The sequence below is a fragment of the Saccopteryx bilineata genome, chromosome 5 (assembly GCF_036850765.1).
Source record: "Saccopteryx bilineata isolate mSacBil1 chromosome 5, mSacBil1_pri_phased_curated, whole genome shotgun sequence".
NCBI lineage: Eukaryota > Metazoa > Chordata > Mammalia > Chiroptera > Emballonuridae > Saccopteryx > Saccopteryx bilineata.
In genome coordinates, this window is record NC_089494.1 from 187,400,590 (window position 1) to 187,423,357 (window position 22,768).

The 22,768-nt window shown below is 36.6% G+C and overlaps 1 protein-coding gene across 11 annotated transcripts in view; it reads right to left on the bottom strand.

The window, feature by feature from the left end:
- The window catches only part of PDLIM5 (PDZ and LIM domain 5), a 310,363-nt gene that overhangs the window by 91,411 nt on the left and 196,184 nt on the right, over nucleotides 1-22,768 (bottom strand). The gene's annotated exons all lie outside the window — the stretch shown is intronic.

Sequence of the window (22,768 nt, forward strand, 5' to 3'; positions counted from 1 at the left end):
TATCAGCACTGAGCCTGGCAAAAGAGGTGATTAGTAATGAGTGTCCAAGGCGAGAGCAAGGGAAAAAAGGACAAAAATACATATATAGACTTGACTATTGCCAAATTCAAATTAATTATTTTTAATGTGTTCTTTTTGTACTATTAATGTCCCTTTGGTTAGCGTGGACTAATAGTAGCAATAATTGATTTAGAGCAATTATTCCATATAACTGTAATCATGGAAAATAGCCAAAGGGGTAGTAACTATCATTATCCTGATTTTTCAGATGAGAAACTACAAAGTTACTGTAAATTACTTATTAGGATGGAACTAAGGCCAACAGTTCTTATATATTATGATATACAGGCTGTAGCCAAGGATAATAAATAAATGACTGGGAAAGTTTCTAATAATTTAAAGGCTATTTATCCAGTACTAAGGTTCATGTTATATTTAATAGTGCCAGAAGCATTTTGGCTCCTCTTATATCACAGGAACGCGAGGATAAGTCATTAAGGGCAAAATTTGATAAATGTAACCAGTGGAAGTAACTAAGTGATTATTTTAAACTACAAACCATGAGATTGTTTTATTTACAGAGAAAGAAGACACTAACAAAGGAAGTCTCTATGAGCATAACCTAGTAACAAACTCCAAACACTTTTAGCAGCAACTGAAATTTCCAGTAAGTAATTTGGTTAGCTAGTACAAGCACTGACTGAATAATTGGTTAACCTAATGAGAGGCCAGAATAGATGCTAAAACTAGGTTACTGCTATATAAATTATACTCTGTGCAGTTGCATAACTTTCCATGTGTACCCTCAAACATATTTTCCGCTCATACTCCCAAATTTCTCTTTTAGCTTGTAGGGTGATTATAACAAACAAAGGAAACAAGTTTAAGTACAGAACAGTGGAATCTTCCTTTCATTGAAATTTCACAATAAGATTCAAATCACAAAGGATTTGCGTATTAAAACCACCCAAGACATTATTGACAGTTTGCCAGAATAGAGAGGATGTTATCTTTTTTTCAATTGGACACTTAAAGGAGTATGGAATACTTCTAGCAACAGAAAAATGCTTTATGAAAAAGAACAGTTTTATTAGTCACTCTGTTTACAAACAGAATAAAATGCATAGATCCTGTATATATAAAAACTAAACAGGCCCTGGCCGGTTGGCTCAATGGTAGAGCGTCGGCCCGGTGTATAGATTGTCAAATAAAATAGGTGACACTAAATGTGATAAAAATTAGCTCTGTTGGTTTATGTATTTACTGGTAAATAACCACCAAATTAGTCACAGATTCACTGAAACTTGGAAGGCACTTTAGAATTACTTTATCACATGACAATCAAGTATTCATCTGACCTCAACCTGAATATTTACAAAAGCTCATAAATAAAGCCATGTAAATTCTGAACACTTCTGTTTAAAATGGCCTTCATTTGTATGTGTTATTTTGCTTTTTGGAGTAAACAAAATAAGATAACTTGTCCATATTAAAAATAATTGGAAAAACATTTTTTAACACACAGCACATGTTCATAAAATCTATAACATTCGTTAATTACATTGTGAAAGATCAGAAAGCTACAAAAATCTTGTAAATGTAATTACATATTCTTATGACACAAACTATTGTGGTTCAAGAAACTTAGAATGCATGACAAAATAAATTTGCAAAATTACTAAATAGCAGTAACACTAATTTTTTCTCTAAAAATCAAACTGCTAATTATCATAGAATAAAATAAAAAGTATCACCTTTTATTTTCAAGTTTGTAAAATTAGTTTTAATGTTAATGCATAATGCTTGTGAGAATACACGATATGTTGCTGGAAGAACTATGCATTATTAGGTTCTTTTGAAAAATAATTTGGCATTTCTTTATAAAAAGCCTTGAAGAAAGCTCATGTCTTTTGAAATAACAATAAACCTGGGAATCTATCATAAGAAAATAATCTGAAATATAAAACAGACTTTATATATAAAGATATTTGTTCCTTTATCTCTCTTTACTGTAACTTATTGTGAAAAGTTAAAAACTGATTAAATATATGAGAAAATAGTTTATTGTAATAAAACCACAGGATGAATCAGTATGCAATGATTAAAATCATTATTTGAAAGAATTCTAAATTATAATAATATGATTACTCTATAATGTTAAGTGAAAAAAAGAAGTTATATCATAGCACAATTAGTGCATAGAAGATGCTGATGAGGATATAGGCAGGTAGCTCTGATGGGATGAGGAAAGCCTCAGTCCTATTGGTGGAAATAGGACTCCAGGAATTCCTTCATAAGGGCTGGCTCAGAGGGCAGACAGGCAGTTCAGGGCAGAGGTAGGTAGTTAACTGCAGGCTTCTCCCTCAAGTGCAGTTTGAGCAAGAGGCCCCTGTGTAGCAATGGCTACTAGGATCTGTTTTTTAAAAATTTGAGCCCAGTTAGCCACCAGGAGCCCTTCTTAGTAGGTACTTCTTTCTCAGGGTTCACATTTTTAAAAGATTTTTAAATAAGTAAAGTTTTAAAAACTAAGGTATAATTGTTAAAAAATATTCTACATTTCCCCTCTTCAAATCTGGGAGATAATGCAATGGGATAATATATCTCCCTTTCAACCACAAAGATCATCACAAGTCACTGTTGTGTAGCGTAGGTTTCAAACTAGCAGAGATCTTGGCAATGGCTTAGTGCCATTACTCAACAATTTGCTTATTGTTCTCTCTCCTCTTACTGTGAAGCCACTGTACAGGAGTAAGTCATAATGGTGAGAGCCTAGTGCCCTAGCCCAGTACTATCCTCAGCGCATAGAATTCAAAGAACAAAGCCATCAGTACGGCTAGAACAATCTATGTTGAAAGTTGACTGATTTTTGTAAGAACAGTATACAAAATAAAAATCCCTGATGCATTACAACCAGTTTCAGAATTTCTGGCTGAACAGTTGAAAGGAGTTCTAAATTATAACAGATTGTATTAGAAACTAGAATTGTGATGCCTTGGTTAGAATAATGTATAGGAAAAATAATGCCATATATAAGCAATAGCTCTATCAAGGATGAAATTCAAAGGAACCAAGCAAACTGCATCTTATAAACACCCAATGGGTAGTTTTGTACTTGTTATATTTTTATTAATTAATGCATTTTAATATTGCTTTATAAAGTAGCATGCTTTTAGTTAATAAAAGTCGCCAATGAATATTCACATAAGTGTTTAAGAATGAGTAATTAGGCAACAGAACTAGACATAACAATTGTTTACATCACTCATTATGTCTTCATGACTTTTTCAACCATAGTTAATATACTTAACTCATGAACAATCATACAGAAAAGAGGAGAATTTTTTCATCCTCTGTGAGATGAGCTCTATGTAAGTTTCCCACAGCATGGCCATCATTGGGATCATTAACCTCAGGACCCATAAACACTAGGGTACATCATTAATCACTTTAATTGCAAAGTTGTCAATTTGCAATAACAAAGCAACTCCAGAGGGGAAAAACGTGAGCACTCAAGTGTGCAGAGGGGTGTCTCTTTCTGCAATTTCCCCATATTTTATTGTACTTCCAGTTAGTCGACTTTCTGAAAAACTTAAACCTTAAACATTTAAATCACATGGCAAAGTATCTGTTGTTTTTTACTAAGTAATTTGGGAATATGTGAAGATTAATTTTTTATAAACCAAAGTACAAAATAGATATTTATCAGCATTTTTCAACTTATAAAGGATCAAACTCACCACATACACATGCACTCATACACATAGTCTCTCTTTCTCTTTCACTGTTTGCATCTTTTTATCTTACAGTGGGAACTAATAAACTACATTTTTTCCTTCTAGAGAGAAAGAAATAACTCAAGCTAGATGGACTTTGAAGTGTGGGATAAAGACTGTAAGAAAGACAGCCTGACCCGGTGGTGGCGCAGTGGATAGAGTGTCAGCCTGGGATGCAGAGAATCCAGATTCGAAACCCTGAGGTTACTGGCTTGAGCACAACAGGTTCACCAGCTTGAGTGCGGGGGTCACTGGCTTGACTATGGGATCTCAAACATGACCCCATGGTGGTTGGCTTGAGCCCAAAGGCCACTGGCCCAAAGCTCAAGATCACTGGCTTGAGCAAGGGGTCACAGGCTCAGCTGGAGCCCCCTGGTTAAGGGACATATGAGAAAGTAACCAATCAATAACTAAGGTGCTACAACAAAGAATTGATGCTTCTCTTCTCTCTCCCTTCCTGTCTGCTTGTCCCTAACTGTCCCTCTCTTCGTCTCTATCTCGTTGGAAGGAAGGAAGGAAGGAAGGAAGGAAGGAAGGAAGGAAGGAAGGAAGGAAGGAAGGAAGGGAGGGAGTGAGTTACTAAAGCCTATCTGCATGATATCTGGGACCGCCTGTGTGTGGGTGTGGATTGAAACTGGGTATGGCTACAATATATCCAGAGCAGGCAGTTACTACTTGGTAATTTCTTCCCTTAGTAAGGGCAATGACCTCTGTTATAAAAATCCTTCCCAGGTTGATGGGGTTTAAGAAGAAATTATTTATCAACCAATTCTAAAAGCTTAAGAGGGTAAGAGGAATGAAAAAATAAGAGACATCTATGAGCTTCCCTAATCCACTTAGTTACACTATTTTCAAGGAGAAAAAAAAATGCAGAGGGGAGAAGGAGGAGTAGACAGGCAAACATTAGGCTAAATTAAAATGATAAAATATTTCCCATTATACAAATAATGAGAACATCAGCATTAGCATTATAGCTACTACTTATTGGGGTCTTACTAGAGGCTCAACACTGAATTAAAGGTCTTATGTACAATATATTGCTTAAGTTTAAGAATAAAGCTTACAAATGTTAAACAACTTGACCACTAAAAAGTTTAACGCCAATGACTACATTATCCTCCCTCTAATACAGCCATTTCACTCAATAAGAGCTAATGAATTAACAAATATTTCTTTCTTTCATAGTATGCTGCTTTATTTTCTGAGGTTGAAATTCACCAATTCAATGCTATTAAGATCTCCAGAAATGCACACTGAATACTAATCAACTTAAATAACTAGTTTTAGTGACAGTTTTATATATTATTTGACACCTTTCACTTGAGATCTGTCTAGTCGTCACTACTTATTGAGCCAGGGTACTGTCCCAGGGTTTTGGGAATACAGTGGCAGACAAGTCAAAGAAGGTTGCTGTCTGGAATCTACATTCTACTCTAATGGAGGATACAGATAATAAGGCAATAAGTAAGAGAGTTTCAATAGTGATAAATGCAAATTTTCATATTACTCTACTTGATTTTAGATGAGAGAAATTTATTTTTACTCAACAAAATTTATTTCCACAAGAACATTTTTTTTTTCCCCACAAGAACATTTTTATCAGGAAAGAAAGTTTCAACTGTTCATTGTGCCTCAATGTCCACACTCAAAATAACCTCAGAATCATTTAAGAGGAAAAAAAATGCATTTTTAAACTAGTATTTATAAAATAATTTTTGTCAAAAAGAATGTTGAAGCAACTGGATATTTCAGATGTGGTCAAGAATTAATAAAAGGAATTTAAAAGTTCAACATAATCCATTCTCATTATGGGTATAATACTTCTACAATGAAAATACTACTTCAATAAATAGTTTTGGCCCTGGCTGGCTGGCTCAGCAGTAGAGCGTCGGCCTGGCGTGCGGGGGACCCGGGTTCAATTCCCGGCCAGGGCACATAGGAGAAGTGCCCATTTGCTTCTCCACCCCCCCCCTTCCTCTCTGTCTCTCTCTTCCCTTCCCGCAGCCAGGGCTCCATTGGAGCAGGGATGGCCCAGGCGCTGGGGATGGCTCCTTGGCCTCTGCCCCAGGCGCTAGAGTGGCTCTGGTCCCAGCAGGGCGATGCCCCGGAGGAGCAGAGCATTGCCCCCTGGTGGGCAGAGCGTCCCCCTGGTGGGCGTGCCGGGTGGATCCCAGTCCGGTGTATGTGGGAGTCTGATTGTCTCTCCCTGTTTCCAGCTTCAGAAAAATACAAAAAAAAAAAAAAAAAAGGTTTTATAAGGAATCTATTTTATATGCCCACTGTTAAGAAATGGCAAACTTGACTGTAAAGAGCAAGAATAGTCAATATGTTAGACTTTGTGGATCACAGGATCTTGATTCAATTACTCAGCTCTGCCTTTATAGCAAGAAAAACACAGACAAAATCTAAATGAGTGAGCATGGTTATGTTCCAACAAAACCATATTTATAAAAACAGGCAGGAGGCTAGATTCATCCTGTAGGTCATAATTTGCCAAACCTCTGGGTTTAGGTCATTTTATAGTCTTGATTATAACAAATCTTCTGGGAAATAATCCGACATGACCATGGCTCTTTTGGACTCTAAGCCTCATAATCATTCTGTATAATGAGAAACCCCTAATTACAATTTGTTCAGACACTGATAGGTATAAGAAATGAGTTCCGCTTCTTATTATTCTCTTTGTGGTTGTGGGACACTATCTTTCAATTCTTCTTAACTCCTCTACATCAGACTTTCATACTACTTGTAATCGAATGAACCATCTAAACCAGTGGTAGTCAAGCTGATCCCTACCGCCCACTAGTGGGCGTTCCAGCTTTCATGGTGGGCAGTAGCAGAGCAAAGAATAAATAAAAAGATAGTTTTAACTATAGTACGTTGTTTTATAAAGATTTATTCTGCCAAACAGTGAAAATCCAACATAAAATACTTGGTAAGTAATTATTATTATATACTTTAACTTGCTGTAACTCTGCTTCATAAATTTTTTAAAGTAAAGTTACTTCCCTACTTTATAAATCACCATTACTGTGGAGCCAGTGGGTGGTTAGAAAATTTTACTACTAACAGAGATACAAAAGTGGGCGGTAGGTATAAAAAGGTTGACTACCTCGATCTAAACTTTCAAACCACCCAGCATTTATACTGAAACTTGGTGAAGGGAGAGGTTTAATATTGGATTAAGGATGACATTTAAGCACTATTTTTAACTCTACTACTCAGCACCTCAGTTCATTTGTTAATAATCATAAAGGCTACTATGATTCATCTCTGCTTTTACATATTAGAAATGGAACTATTATATATTTTTGAATTATAAAATAACTAAAAGGAATGCATTGTGCATTCTGTTAAAAAAAACCTTAAATGTATAAAGTCTTTCTTTCCCATTCTTTTGACCAGTGCTATGTGCATTTTATTTCACATCAGGCATGGATTATAATACTTTTAAAATTAATAAAAACAAGCATTTACACAAAGATACATTCTCTGAAAATCTACTAGGTCTACATCTTCCTTTGGGCACAATGGTAATTCTATTTAATATATCTTCTTTTCTAGTTCCAATCAAGTAGAGAAAAAATATTTCCATCACATAGTACTTTGTTACTAATATAAAAATAAGAGAATTTGCAAAGCAAACAATCTGCTATGAAAAATAAGGAGTTCCATTTATATATCCACATTTTTCTGGTTCTTTCATGACACTATTAAAATGCCACTGAGCAAGAAAGAGGTTAAGTTTCCTATTAGGAGAGTAGGCATCAATAACAAACCAAATGCATAATGGATTTTCACAGACTCCTAGCAATGAATATAAAACTCTGCTTCAGGAAAACCTGGATAAGGGTATGACACTGGAGAACAGAATAAAAGTAGTGTAAGCAGGCACAATTCATAACCTGATGCTTGTCTACTTATTTTTTTTTTCTTCCTTTTAGGAAAAGCCTGGAGTCCTAAAGAGGTAGAGCCTACCTTTCTTATTCAGGCTTTCTCTTATCCCGATCTTCGTTGATAGAAGAATTCATAAGAAAATGAGAAACAGCTAAATGGAAGTTGCGAGTCTAAGTTAGCAAGAAAATAAATGAACTACTCTAAGAGTTTTTTTGTTTGTACAATGGGAATAGTTGTTTCCTTTGCAAAATTGTTTAGAGGATGGAATGAGGTCACAGGTACAGCACACCCAGTAAGTGACAGGCACAAAGTAAGCAATGACAGACAGTATCTTCCCACCCCTTATGTAGATTTCACCCTGAAGTTCTGGGAATTATTCTCTGTTTCTCACTACACTGTATACTGTTGTATTCAAACCAAATATACCAAGCTAAGTTTCAAGAGTAAACAAAAACAACAACAAATTAGAAATTGATGAGAAAATATAACTTACTGAGTACCTACCAATTGCCAATTTCATTTGGCCCATTACAAAAATTATCTCATTTATTCTTACTAAGAAATAAGTAGCTATGATTTTAAATATGGGAAACAAAGATAAAATAGGTTAAATAATTTGACCATAATATGGATTTGAAAATGGCAAAACCAGGATTTAAACCCAATTCCTCCAGAAGTTTTATACAAACTCTGCCTTCCAGGAATAAAATCAAACAATGTGAAAGTCACAAAAGTAACTTTGGTAAGAAACTTCAGAGAGAGCCTAACCAGGTGGTAGTGCAATGGACAGTGTCAGACTGGGACGCAGAAAATCCAGGTTCAAAACCCTGAGTTTGCTGGCTTGAGCGTGGGCTCATCTGGTTTGAGTGCGGGCTTACCATATTGAGCATGGGATCATAGACATGATGCCATGGTCGCTGGCTTGAGCCCAAAGGCTGCTGGCTTGAAGCCCAAGGTCACTGGCTTGAAGCCCAAGGTCGCTGCTTGAACAAGGGGTCACTTGCTCTGCTATAGCTCTGGTCAAGTCACATATGAGAAAGCAGTCAGTGATCAACTAAGAAGCCGTAACAAAGAATTTATGCTTCTCATCTCTCTCCCTTCCTGTCTGTCTGTCCCAATCTGTCTGTCTGTCTCTCTCTCTCTGTTTCTGTCACAAAAATAGAAACTTTAGAGAGAAATAGTTTTAAACAAGTAATTATTAACTTTCTATTAACTAATAACTATTCACTTTCAATCACATTATTTACAGAATGCCATCTTTGATTTAGTTCATGTAAACACAAAAGTTACTCCTTTTAATACATATATAGGTAAATATGTAGTTAATATAGATATATATACTTAGATAATATATGTAGATCTCTACCTCTTTCTCTATAGAAACTGCACATGTTATGGCTTAAGCAATATATACATAAGTTTAAGTTCTTCAGATAATTCCCAATAAAGCTTAAAAGCATGCAAAAACACAGAAAAAAAGAGCCTTCATTCCATTCTTCCTTATTTTTCCAAAGAAGAGGAGGATCCCCCCCCCCAACAGCAATAGGAATTCTTTAATAACTTCATTTTACAGCAGAATGGGGCTTGAGGTTCCTTAATGAACATTATCTATAGTGCTAAACTGACTGGATGTTCTGTACAAAGTAACAACTAGCTTGTGAAACTGGTTGTCATAAAGATCTTAAGACACAATGTCACAGCCTGATCGGCAGTGGCACAGTGGACGGAGCATGGACTGGGATGTGGAGTACCCAGGTTCGAGACCCCGAGGTCATCAGCTTGAGCATGGGCTCATATGGTTTGAGCAAAGCTCACCAGCTTGGACCCAAGGTCGCTGGCTCGAGCAAGGGGTTACTCGGTCTACTGAAGGCCCACAATCAAGGCACATATGAGAAAGCAATCAATGAACAACTAAGGTGTCACAACCAAAAACTAATGATTGATGCTTCTCATCTCTCTCTCTGTTTCTGTCTGCCTGTCCCTATCTATCCCTCTCTCTGTCACTGTAAAAAAAAAAAAAGACACAATGTCACAGAATCCTACTGGGGGTACTGCATCAAGAACCTCATGTTGCCTGACCAGGTGGTGGCACAATGGATAGAGCGTCGGACAGGGATGCCGAGGACCCAGGTTCAAGACCCCGAGGTCACCAGCTTGAGCGTGGGCTCATTTTGTTTGAGTAAAAGCTCACCAGCTTGGACTCAAGGTCTCTGGCTCGAGTAAGGGGTTACTCGGTCTGCTGAAGGCCTGTGGTCAAGGCACATATGAGAAGGCAATCAATGAACAACTAAGGTGTTGCAATGCACAATGAAAAAGTAATGATTGATGCTTCTCATCTCTCTGTTTCTGTCTGTCTGTCCCTGTCTATCCCTCTCTCTGACTCTGTCTCTGTAAAAAAAAAAAAAAAAGAATCTCATGTTTACTTCTCCTCTTCTTCTCAATATTAAGAAAATAAAGAAACTGAAATCACAGTCTCTTTTTACAACTATTGATGGGGATGTTCTACCAAATAACCAAACTGAATCAGACTGCAGGTCTGACAAATGCCCTATGATATAGGGTGTACACAGAGCATGTCAGATTACAGAAATATCCATGATGGTATCTCTTGTCTTCTGTTTTGGCTCTATATTTACATATACCTAGTCACTGAATATATATCTACATACATAAAAATAACTACATATATACCAACTCATTGAATAATACATTTTTGATATTGTTCAATTCTTCCTGAATTACTCTGTACTTTTGTAAACAATTACAAACGCTTAAGTCAGATCATAATCTAGTTCCTGTTAACCACCAGATTTGCTATGATTTGGCCTTCCATATGACCAAGTATTCTCATTCCTGACCAATACTTATTATGCCCAATGTCATTTCAAGTTCAAGGGCACACTGTGCTGTATCTTTTTCTTAAATTAATTCATTTTATTAATTTGTTAATTAATTCTACAAATATTTATTGAGCACCTAATAGAACAGGCTTTGTTGTAGAAGGTAATGAATAAAACAGAAAATACCTACTTTACAGGTGGTTACATTCTACTTGGGATAGGCAGACTACAAACAAATAAGGAAAGTATGTCACATGGCAATGAGTATAATAAAGCAGGGCATGGGCAGGGAGACATTATTTTATATGAAAGAGTCAGAGAAGGCCTCTAATAAGATGAAATCTGAGCAGAGACTGCAGTAGAGAATTCCAGGCCTAATGCAGCAAGTGTAAAGACTCCAAGACAGGAATGTGCCAATTGGCCTAGAGTGGGCAAAACCTGGGAGAACAGCGAGAGATGAAGCCAGAAGTAAATGGGAGTTAGAACACTTAAGCTGTTTTATGCCACTATAAAGACCTTGGTTTTTGCACCTCTAAGTGAGATGGAAAAGTATTCCTAAACACAGTAGTTCATTTTGTAAGAAAGTTAAATCCAAATCTCAAAATAAAGAAGATTAATCTAAATACAGTGTTGACCAATAAATTAGCCTGTATACATGTTTGAACTGATAAGCCCACTTAATAACTAAGAGGGTAACGAGAGAGGAACTAAAACTTGCTCCAGATATTCAATACATATCAAGACAAATATGTATGAAAAATAGCAAAATGTCTAGTTTGTCCTTCATATATCCAAAGTGTAAGATAATGCTCTCTGAATGTCACGTTTACATGCTCTCTGTCCTGTGCTAATACTGTAGGCAAAATTTACTACTAACTCTTTCCAGATACATCTCGCTTTCTATTCTTGTCTAAGCTAAACACATTAAATTGGAAATTTTTTTGTAATGTGGGTATTTTTAGGTATTTTAATAACATTCAAGACAAGCATTCCAGCATTTAGCACAGCCTTATTAGGAAAACCAAGTCAGTCTGCTGTCTTGTGGAGAGCACAGACATGAAAACTCATTCTTCACAGTCTCAACTTAGCTTTTTCCATTTATTGAACACTTTTCCATTATTTAAGCTTTCTTAAAATCTGGAGGCTCAAAATCAAGGAATTTTAAAATTAATGATCAAATATAGCGATATTAGCCACTGATAAAGCCAGATCCATCCTTGTTTCATAACAGTTCAGAAGTATAACCTTGTCCATCATCCTCATCACTGAATCTGATTAAATTAGTACAAAATATTCAATCTGATAAATATCTAAATCACAAAAGGAAAAAATAAAGCCAGCAAATGTTTAAATATTCATTCATTTTTAAAAGTTCTCATATTACTTGTGATTAACTTCACATTTATACTATCAGAGAAAGGACTGAAACCCATGCAATTGCTTCTTTTATTTACTAAAAAAGTTTATTTTTGTTTTTAATAACTAAATTTTCTTTTCTTTGTATGAACATATGTTTTATTTTTCTTGAGTATTTACATAGAAGTAAAATTACTGGGTCATATGGCAAATCAACATTTAACCCTTCAATGGAAGTACCTTGTTTCTAATACAGTAGTGCTCAAATTTCTGATTAAAATTATTGGATTTTGTTGTAAAATATAAGGTACATTAGAATTTCAAAGCGTTCCAATGTTTAAAAAGTATTACTTTATGCATGACCAGGTGGTGGCGCAGTGGATAGTGGACCCAGTATCAAAACCCTGAGGTTGGCCCTGGCTGGTTGGCTCAGTGGTAGAGCGTCGGCCTGGCGTGCAGAAGTCCGGGGTTCGATTCCCAGCCAGGGCACACAGGAGAAGCGCCCATCTGCTTCTCCACCCCTCTCCCTCTCCTTCCTCTCTGTCTCTCTCTTCCCCTCCTGCAGCCGAGGCACCACTGGAGCAAAGATGGCCTGGGCGCTGGGGATTGCTCCTCGGTCTCTGCCTCAGGCGCTAGAGTGGCTCTGGTCGCAACAGAGCGACGCCCCGGAGGGGCAGAGCATCGCCCCCTGGTGGGCAGAGCTTTGCCCCCTGGTGGGCATGCCGGGTGGATCCCGGTCAGGCGCATGCGGGAGTCTAGCTGACTGTCTCTCCCCGTTTCCGGCTTCGTTAAAATACAGGAAAAACAAACAAACAAAACCCTGAGGTCACCAGCTTGAGTGTGTGCTGATCAGGCTTGAGCATGGGATCATAGACATGACCCCATGGTCGCTGGCTTGAGCCCAAGGGTCACTAGTTTGAAGCCTATGGTTACTGGCTTGAGTAAGGGATCACTGACTCAGTTGGAGCCCCCTACCACCCGCCATCAGGACACATACGAGAGAGCAATCAATGAATAGCTAAGGTGTCACAATGAAGAACTGATGCTTCTCATCTCTCTCTCTTCCTATCTGTTCCTGTCTTTCTCTCACTGCTAAAAAAAAAAAAAAAAAAAAAAAAAAAAAAAAAAAGAAGGTATTACTTTAAAAAAGGGAGGATAATATAAAACTTGTATTCTTTTTTTTTTTTTTTAGGTAGAGAGAGACAGACAGACAGACAGACAGGAAGGGAGAGAGATGAGAAGCATCAACTTGTAGTTGTGGCACCTTACTCATTGATTGCTTTCACCTACATGCTTTGACCAGGAGGTTATAGCAGAGCCAGTTACCTATTACTCAAGCCAGTGACCCTGAACTTCTAGCCAGCGAGCCAGCGACCTTTGGGCTCTAGTCAGCGACCATGGGGTCATGTTATGATTCCACGCTCAAGCTGGTGACCTCGCATTCAAGCTGTGAGACTGCAATCAAGCCTGATGAGCCTGCACTCAAGTTGGCCACCTCAGGGTTTCGAACCTGGGTCCTCAGCATCCCAGGCCAAAGCTCTATCCAATGCAACACCGCCTCGTCAGGTTATATCCTCTATTCTAATACCTCTGTCATTTCAGAAAGACATTCCACCTATTTTACCAAAAGGTAAGCTTATTATCCTGAGAGAACTAATTCACTTCACTGTTTCTATCTAATATATCAGAAAAATGACCCTGAAATAGTGCTTCTTAACAGTACACAACTCAGAATATGTGTGACTCCTCATGCAAGGTCAACAACACCCAAAACGGTCCATAGCACCTTCCAATGAGACAAATCTACTGCTCTAGTTTGAAAAGTGTGGCTATGTCAAATTGCTACAAAATTTCTCAATGCTTATTCTCAATTTCAGTACTTATTTCCCCCGTAGATCAGGAACAAACGGGTCATACTGTCCAGGGGCTGCTAACTGTAACACTGACAGAGACATCTGTTTTCAAACTTTTATCACAACATATAGTGAGATATATATTTTTCATCATGACTTACCTAGTACAAATATGAATCAATAAAACACATTTCCATGTGCAATCCATTAAACTATATTCTGTTCTAGCCCATTACATTTATAAAACAAAAAAAAGGGGGGGGGAGAGATGCTGGTCCTGACTCAGACAGAATGTACAATAAGCCTCAGAATGATAAACACTAATTTTGACTTAAAGGCAGAGATCAGAAGGGTCTGGAAGCCTAATAGGTCATGTAATGAAACATGATGGCTGGCTAACAGTGGTCATATAATAAGTGCTCACTAAACTGAAACATCCACTCAGAAAACATTCTTAAACTAGTTTTAACTTATGCAATATATTGCATTCTATAATACTCTCAAAGGCACAAAATAAATAGACCAAGCAACAACAATAGTTAACAGAGAGTTCTGGCTAGGACACATCCGTAAAACTCAACCTCACCAAATGTCCTTTGACAGAATTATAATCACTGAGAAGAACAGAAGTGCTGATCACAGGTCATTACATCATGATTCTAACAACAATATCCTCTAGTCAAGTATAAACAACTAGATGACAGAGATTTCTCTATTTGATAATGTGTGAAAGTTCAGAAAAGCCAAACACTAATATTTAACTCTAAAGAGCAACAATCTAAAATGTATTAGGTTCTTTAGTGGGAGAAAAACACATAATTTTATCAGGGCTGCAGACTGCAAATTGCAGACTGCCTTCCTGCTCGGGAGGGGCGGTTGTTTGCTAGAGAAGGCAAGCACGGCAGCTTCCCATAGACTATACACACAGGGCACTGCCCCAGTACATGAGAGCAAACTTAAAAAACATTTGTTTACCCAACAGCAGTTCTTGGCTACCACAATAAACAGGGGAAAAACCAGGGTGATGGGAAATGGGAGAAATAACCCAGTTCCAAGTCACATAAAATACAAAATCATCCCTAAATTCCCGGAGTGAAACTCAAATTTACTTGTCTTCATTTTAAACAGGCCTTTCAAATAGCAGCAGTCCAGGGCTTGGTTCATTTCTGAAAAGGGAGATGGTGAAGAAAGCAGTGTGGATGGAATCATCAAAGTGAAGTCATTGACTCTTCTGAATTTCCCACAAGCACTTCACTGAATCCAAGGTACAAGGACAACACCTAGGCTCACCCTGGTGTGCAATTATGTGCACTTTCCCTCAGAGGTAACATTTGGGAGACAGTGTGAGTCTTGGATGCCTCTGAAACCATCTCAGTGATTAATGACAGAGTTTACAAAGATAAAAAATTATCAGAGCCTAGCCTGGCCAGAGAACTAGCTCTGTTCCCAATCCCCATGAAAACATCCAGCATATTTAAACTTTCTCTAAGAGTACTTCTAAGCACTCAGTTCTATGAACAAAAAAGTTATGATGACAAAAGACAGTCAAAATACATATGTTCCCATTAATTCAACATGTTTCCTTCTCTCTCATTTTTCATCAATGGTTATAGCGCAAAGGCCCAATCATACATGGAAATAAAATATAGTAATCACAGATCAGAGTTAGCAGCTGCGTTTATGGGCCACACCCAAGGCTGTGGTGAGCTGCATACCTCAATTAATGTTGGGATCCATATTTGAGAAAATTAAACTTGCATTATAATTTTTGTTCATGTTTTGACATGTACAATATTGAAGAGTTTAGTGACTTCATACATGGCTTTGCTTTCTGCTGTCACATACAATTGCCATTTAGCATCCCACTGATCTCAGTTTTCTCCGGAAACCTACCCCAAAGCAAACATGGGCATATGATACTATAAAAACAAGATGCAGCATGACTCACTCCTCTTCTGGTTGAACTGGGTTTATGTGAGTTCTGAAGACAGAGATCAGCAGTTAAATATGCTGAAATATTGATGAATATGGCTATAAGAAACCAGTAATTTAGAAGGAACATTTGTAGAGATAGAGCCACCTTATAAAAACAGCATTTGATAGAAGTTCCAGTTCAGATAATTATAGCTCTCCATTTCAGGGTCCACGAAAGTATTTGTTGTAACCCAGATATTTGCCATAGCCTATGCTCAATAAAGCTGCATTCTAAAAACAGGGTAGTTTCTGAAACTTGACAAAATCCTCAATAAAAGCTTGAGAAATCAAACATTCAATCACACAAATCTTCACAGGTCCGCTAGACTAATTTTACATGATAGCAATATCAAAATCACAACAAAATCTTTATTTTTCAGGTTTCCTGATAGACAAACAGTAATCACTTAGTCTATATCCAACTATCACAATTTCCTACTAGTCAATCAAAATCCCTCATTCTATAATATAAATTTATTTTAGTTTATCAAAAATTGTGATCATGAATACTACACATAGCCTCAAATAACACTGCTGTAGTTAAAATACTCTAGACAAAAAAATAAAAATTCATCATAACTACTTGCAGAGGAAACCCAACATGTGGTTTTATTAAAAACATTCATTCCCAAAACTAGGTTAGTATTATAATGTTTGGTTACACCTGAATGTATTTCAAAGTCCAATACATAAAAATAAATAAAATGCAGCTTATCTAGTCGAAGTACAAATATAGGCAGAAACTCAAATGTGCTCCACAGGCCTCCTGGTACCACCACTATAGGACACTTCAGGATAGAGTTTGGTATAGATTGATCCCCTTATATACGGACAGGAAAAGTGAAGTTCACAAAGAATAGGTTGACTATTTCATTGCCTTTTCTACAACACTTGAAATCTTAGCCTTTTCTAAGCCTCACATTTCTCATTTGATAAATGAGCATAAAAGTCCCATCACCTCTCTCAATCTTACAAGGCGAGAGCATATAAAAAAAAATGAAAAGCATGAATTTTATTTGGAGCCAAGAAAAAAATTACTCCTCAATACAATCTTCACAACAGTTAGTTAGTCCAAGTTAATTAACATTTCTGAATTATTTTATCTGTAAAAGAGGTTATTACCTATCTGACTGGGTTAGTCTAAAGATTAAATGATGCAATTTATGTAAAATTATCCAGCACTATACCTACAACTTGTAGTTGAGAAACTAGCCCAGAATTTGTAAAACATTTCTATATATTTACAAAATAAATATACTCAAAAAGTTACAATCACAATATGATCATGTCACGGGAAAAATTCATTATAAGCACTCAATCTCACTACTCTGGTACTTCAGTAATGGCTGGAGTAAAAGATCTAATTGAAAAGATTTATATCCTAAAGACAATGTTAAAAGCAGAAGGATTCTTCACACTAGTATTCAATTCTTCTAAGCTACAATTCTGTAATATCTCCTAAGGAGAAATATTATTTGACAAACTTAAATACATGGAGATAAATTTTCATACAAATATACTACAAAGGCATTTTATTATATATTATGACAAGTTTTTTTTTAAATGACAAAACCTGCTCATGAATGAGTTCTTATACCAAATGCATTTGTCAAAATTATAATTAAATATTTATGTTATTTATTATATGTTGACTATCTCCTATATTAGCTAGTGTTAATAGTTTCATGATGACAGATGCCATGTTATCCAACAGGGAGCACAGGTGGCAAAGGTGTACTGGCCACTGTAATAAGAAAGTATTTTCAGACCAAAAGATGAAGCAGGCAAGACTATAGTACATAACAGAATATATTAGATGGTAATTTACTTATGGGAAAATTGGGCAAGAGTGGACACACAGCCCAGCAGTTTTGGTGCATGTTATTCTCCAATAACAGATCCCCATTATAATATTTTTTAAACAGTATATTTAGCTATTAATGACTGACAGAACAAAGGAACAAGGAATGCAGTGTACCAGGGGCCATACCTCCTGGTGGTCATGGATAGATAATTGTTTATAATCAATTCTATCACCAGTTTGATATTTATTTTGGTTGTCATGCCATTCTGGCTGCTACTAACAAAAATATTTATGGCTACATTTTAAGGGACACATATAATCACAAACTAGAAAGCTCTGATATGCTTGCTAAGGAGAGTGAACTTGGTCAAAGGTCACAGCATGAAACTTAAGTCCAGGACACAGAGTTTGAGTTCTTTTTGTTCATATCTACATCTATACACGTCTATCTTGTTCACCTCTGTATTCTTAAAGTAGGTATTGAAAGAATGCATAATCTCTGCATGTATATATGTATGTAGTCAGGCTAAAAGAGCTTAACAAAATACATTTGTTTTCACTGGGGGACACATAAATTTCTTATTTTCTGTGTCTTTCAGGTGTTCTTCAATATAAAGAGAGAAATGCTTTAAAGAAAAATAACAGAGAACAAGAAAAACAAAAGCAATAATTTGAAAGTCACTTATACTCAAATGATTTTGTAATCTCTTGATAGAAAGTGCCCTTTAAAAGGGATTATGATTTCACACATAGGTAGGATATAAGGATATAAACTGACTCGACACAGATAAAAGAGAAATGGTTCCCTGGAAGAGAGGGTGGTAGGAAGGGGAGAAAAATATGGTGAGAGAAAATAATTTGACTTTGGGTGATGGGTACACAACTCAATCAACAGTTCAAATGCTCTAGAGATATTCATTGGAAACCTATATACTCTATTGATCAACATCACCACATTAAATTTAATTTCAAAATGAAAAAAGTAATATTTAAAAAATAGGTTATGCAATGTACTCAGGAAAAGAGAACAAAAAGAACAACTATTTTTACATAATAAAACAATAAAAACTATAAAAATATAAAAATTAGAAGGGAAGATGAGGTGGTATCTCATTGCCGTTTTGATTTGCATTTCTCTAATAGCTAAAGAAGATGAGCATCTTTTCATATATCTGTTGGCCATTTGTATTTCTTCCTGGGAGAAGTGTCTGTTCATATCCTCTTCCCATTTTTTTATGGGATTGTTTGTTTGTTTGTTGTTGAGTTTTATGAGTTCTTTGTATATTTTGGATATTAGGCCCTTATCTGAGTTCGATTAGCTATTATTAGCAAGACAGGTAATAGCAAATGTTGGAGAGGCTGTGGAGAAAAAGGAACCCTCACCCACTGTTGGTGGGAATGTAAAGTAGTACAACCATTATGGAAGAAAGTATGGTGGTTCCTCAAAAAACTGAAAATAGAACTACCTTATGACCCAGCAATCCCTCTACTGGGTATATACCCCCAAAACTCAGAAACATTGATACGTAAAGACACATGCAGCCCCATGTTTATTGCAGCATTGTTCACAGTGGCCAGGACATGGAAACAACCAAAAAGCCCATCAATAGATGACTGGATAAAGAAGATGTGGCACATATACACCATGGAATACTACTCAGCCATAAGAAATGATGACATCGGAACATTTACAGCAAAATGGTGGGATCTTGATAACATGATACGAAGTGAAATAAGTAAATCAGAAAAAACCAGGAACTGCATTATTCCATACGTAGGTGGGACATAAAAGTGAAACTGAGAGACATTGATAAGGGTGTGGTGGTTACGGGGGGGAGGGGGGAATGGGAGAGGGAAAGGGGGAGGGGGAGGGGCACAGAGAGAACAAGATAGAGGGTGACGGAGGACAATCTGACTTTGGGTGATGGGTATGCAACATGATTGAATGACAAGATACCCTGGACTTGTTATCTTTGAATATATGTATCCTGATTTATTGATGTCACCCCATTAAAAAAATAAAATTATTTAAAAAAAAAAAAAAAGAAGGGAAGATGAATGTCTCATTCCTAGCAAAGACTTTTATATGTGAAAATAACACTGTGGAGCAATATAAATAAATACATGAGAGATGTAAAAGAAGAGTTTTTGTTTTTGTTTTTACAAAATATAGTTTTACAAAATATTTTCACATTTCCCATAAGCTTCCTCAATCCATTCATCTTCCAATGGCAGGTTTATATTGCTGCCTGAAATGCTGTAATTGTTTTTTTAAAATGAGAGGAGAGGAAACAGTGAGACAGACTCCCATATGCACCCAGACCGGGATCCACCAAGCAACCTGTCTGGGGTCAATGCTCAAATCAACTGAACTATCTTTAGTGCTTGGGACTGACATTCGAGTCAATCAAGCCACCAGTTGCAGGAGAAAAATACAGAAGAGGGAGAGGAAGGGGAAGAATAGGGTTGCTTCTTATGCATGCCCTGATCAGGGATTGAACCTGGGACATTAGCACACCAGGCCGCTGCTCTATCTACTGAGCAAACAGGCCAGGGCCTAAATTTCTTTATATAGTATATCAGAACTGAATTTCCTTTTTTTTTCTTTGAAATGTTCTGTTTTTCTTTTTATTTTTAATTTTTCAATTTTATTTAGGAAATTAACAGAGTGACATTGATAAATAAGAGTACACAGGTTTCAGTTGAACATTTCTATAGCATTTGAACTATGTATTATGTTGTTTACCCATCACCCAGTCAAATCATTTTCCTTATATCTGTTCCTCTTTATTTCCTTAACCCCAAGGCCTAGCCTCCTCCCCATTGCCCCAGACCCTTTTCTCCATCCACCACATTTCATCCCCCTTGGTAACCACTTTACTTTTATCTATGTCCATTAGCCTCAGTTTTATATCCCACCTATGTGTAGAATCATACAGTTCTTAGCTTTTTCTGATTTACTTATTTCACTCAGTATAACATTCTAAAGGTCCATCCATGTTATCGTAAATGTTACTATGTCATCATTACTTATGGCTGAGTAGTATTCCATTGCATATATGTACCACATCTACTTTATCCAGTCCTCTATGGAGGGACACTTTGGTTATTTCCATGTCTTGGCCACTGTGAATAATGCTGCAATGTACATAGCATGCATGTGTCTACTTATGTACCAGTGTTTTCAAGATTTTGGGATAAATACCCAGTAGAGGTATTGCTGGGTCATATGGTAGTTCTATTCTAAATTTTTTGAGGAACCACCATACTTTCTCCCATAATGGTTGTACTAACCTGCATTTTCACCAGCAGTGAATGAGGGTTCCTTTTTCTTTACAGTCTAACAATTTGTTATTACCTGTCTTGTTGATAACAGCCAATCTAACAGGTTTGAGGTGGCATCTCATTGTAGCTTTGACTTGCACTTCTCGAAAAACTAGTTAAGATAAGCATCTTTTCATATATCTGTTGGCCATTTGTATGTACTTTTCAGAGAAGTGTCTGTTCTTTATATATTTTGGATATTAACCCCTTATCGGAGCTATTGTTAACAAATATCTTCTCCCTTTTAGTTGGCTGCCTATTTGTTTTGTTGTCAGTTTCTTTTGCTGAGCAGAAGCTTTTTAGTTTGATATATTCCCATTATTTTTGTCTTTACTTACCTCATCTTTGGGGTCAAATTCATAAATTGTTCTCTATGGCCAAGGTCCATCAGCTTAGTAGCTATGTTTTTCTTCTATGTCATTTATTGTTTCAGATCTGATATTTAGGTCTTCAATCCACTTTGAATTAATTTTTGTACAGAGGGATAAACTGTAGTTAAGTTTCATTCTTTTGCATGTAGTTTTTTCCCATTTTTCCCAGCACCATTTATTGAAAGGTTTTCGTTCTCCATTGTGTGTTTTAGGCTCCTTTGTTGATTATTTGTCCATATATATGTGGTTTTATTTCTGGGCTCTTGATTCTGTTTTATTGGTCTGTATGTCTGTTTTTCTGCCAATACCATACTGTTTCGATTATTGCGGCTCTATAGTATATTTTGCAGTCAGGTAATGTGGTATCTCCATCTTTATTCTTTTTCCTCAGGATTGCTTTGGCTATTTGGGGTATTTTAGAGTTCCATACAAACCTGGTAATTTTTTTGTTCTATATCTTTATAAAAAATGACATTTCAATTTAATGTAGATTGCATTAAATTTGTATATTGCTTTGTTAATATGGCCATTTTAACTATGTTGATTCTTCCAATCCATGAACATGAAAATTTTTTTCATTTCACTGTCCTTTTCAATTTCTTTCAATAATGTTTTGTAGTTTTCAGCACAGAGGTCCTCCACATCCTTTAAGTTTATTTCTAGGTACTTTATTTTTTTGTTGTTGCAATTGTAGAAGAAATTAGTTTTGGTTTTGTTTTCTTTTTTTGTTCTTTTTTTTAGTTCATTTTCCAAAGTTTCATTGTTGGCATATAAAAAAGGAGCAGAGGGCCTGACCTGTGGTGGCGCAGTGGATAAAGCATCGACAAGGAAATTCTGAGGTCACTAGTTCGAAACCCTGGGCTTGCCTGGTCAAGGCACATATGGGAGTTGATGCTTCCTAATCCTTCCTTCCTCCCTCCCTCTCTCTCTCTCTCTCTCTCTCTATCCCTCTATCTCTCCTTTCTAAAATAAATAAAATTTTTAAAAAAAGGAGCAGACTTTTGTATATTGATTTTGTATCCTGCAACTTTACTGTATTGGTTTATTGCTTTTTTAAATTTGATTTTAATTTCTTGTGTTTACATGGATTCAAGTGTCCCACTGAATATATTCCCCCTTACCACCTTGTTCCCCTTGAGACTCCCTTTAACCCTACCCCCACAACGCCTTCTCTCCTTGCCTCTAGGATTTTCTGTTCTGCTCTCTATAATGTTGTGTTATGTATATATAATTTCACTAATCCCTTTCCCTTCTCTGATCCCATCCTCTCATCCCCATTCCCTCTGACTGCTTTCCCTCTGGTCCCTTTAATCCCACCTCTGCCTCTATTCCATTCCTCAGTTCACACTGTTCATTAGATTCTTTGAATGAGTGAGGTCATATGATATTTTTTTTTCTCTGCCTGGCTTATATCACTTAGCATAATAGTTTCCAGGTCCATCCATGTTGTGAGAAAAAGATTTCCTTCTTTTTCACAGTTGTGTGGTATCTATTGTTTATATGTACCGCAGCATTTTAATCCACTCATCCACTGATGGACACTTGGGCTGTTTCCAGATCTTCGCTACTGTAACCA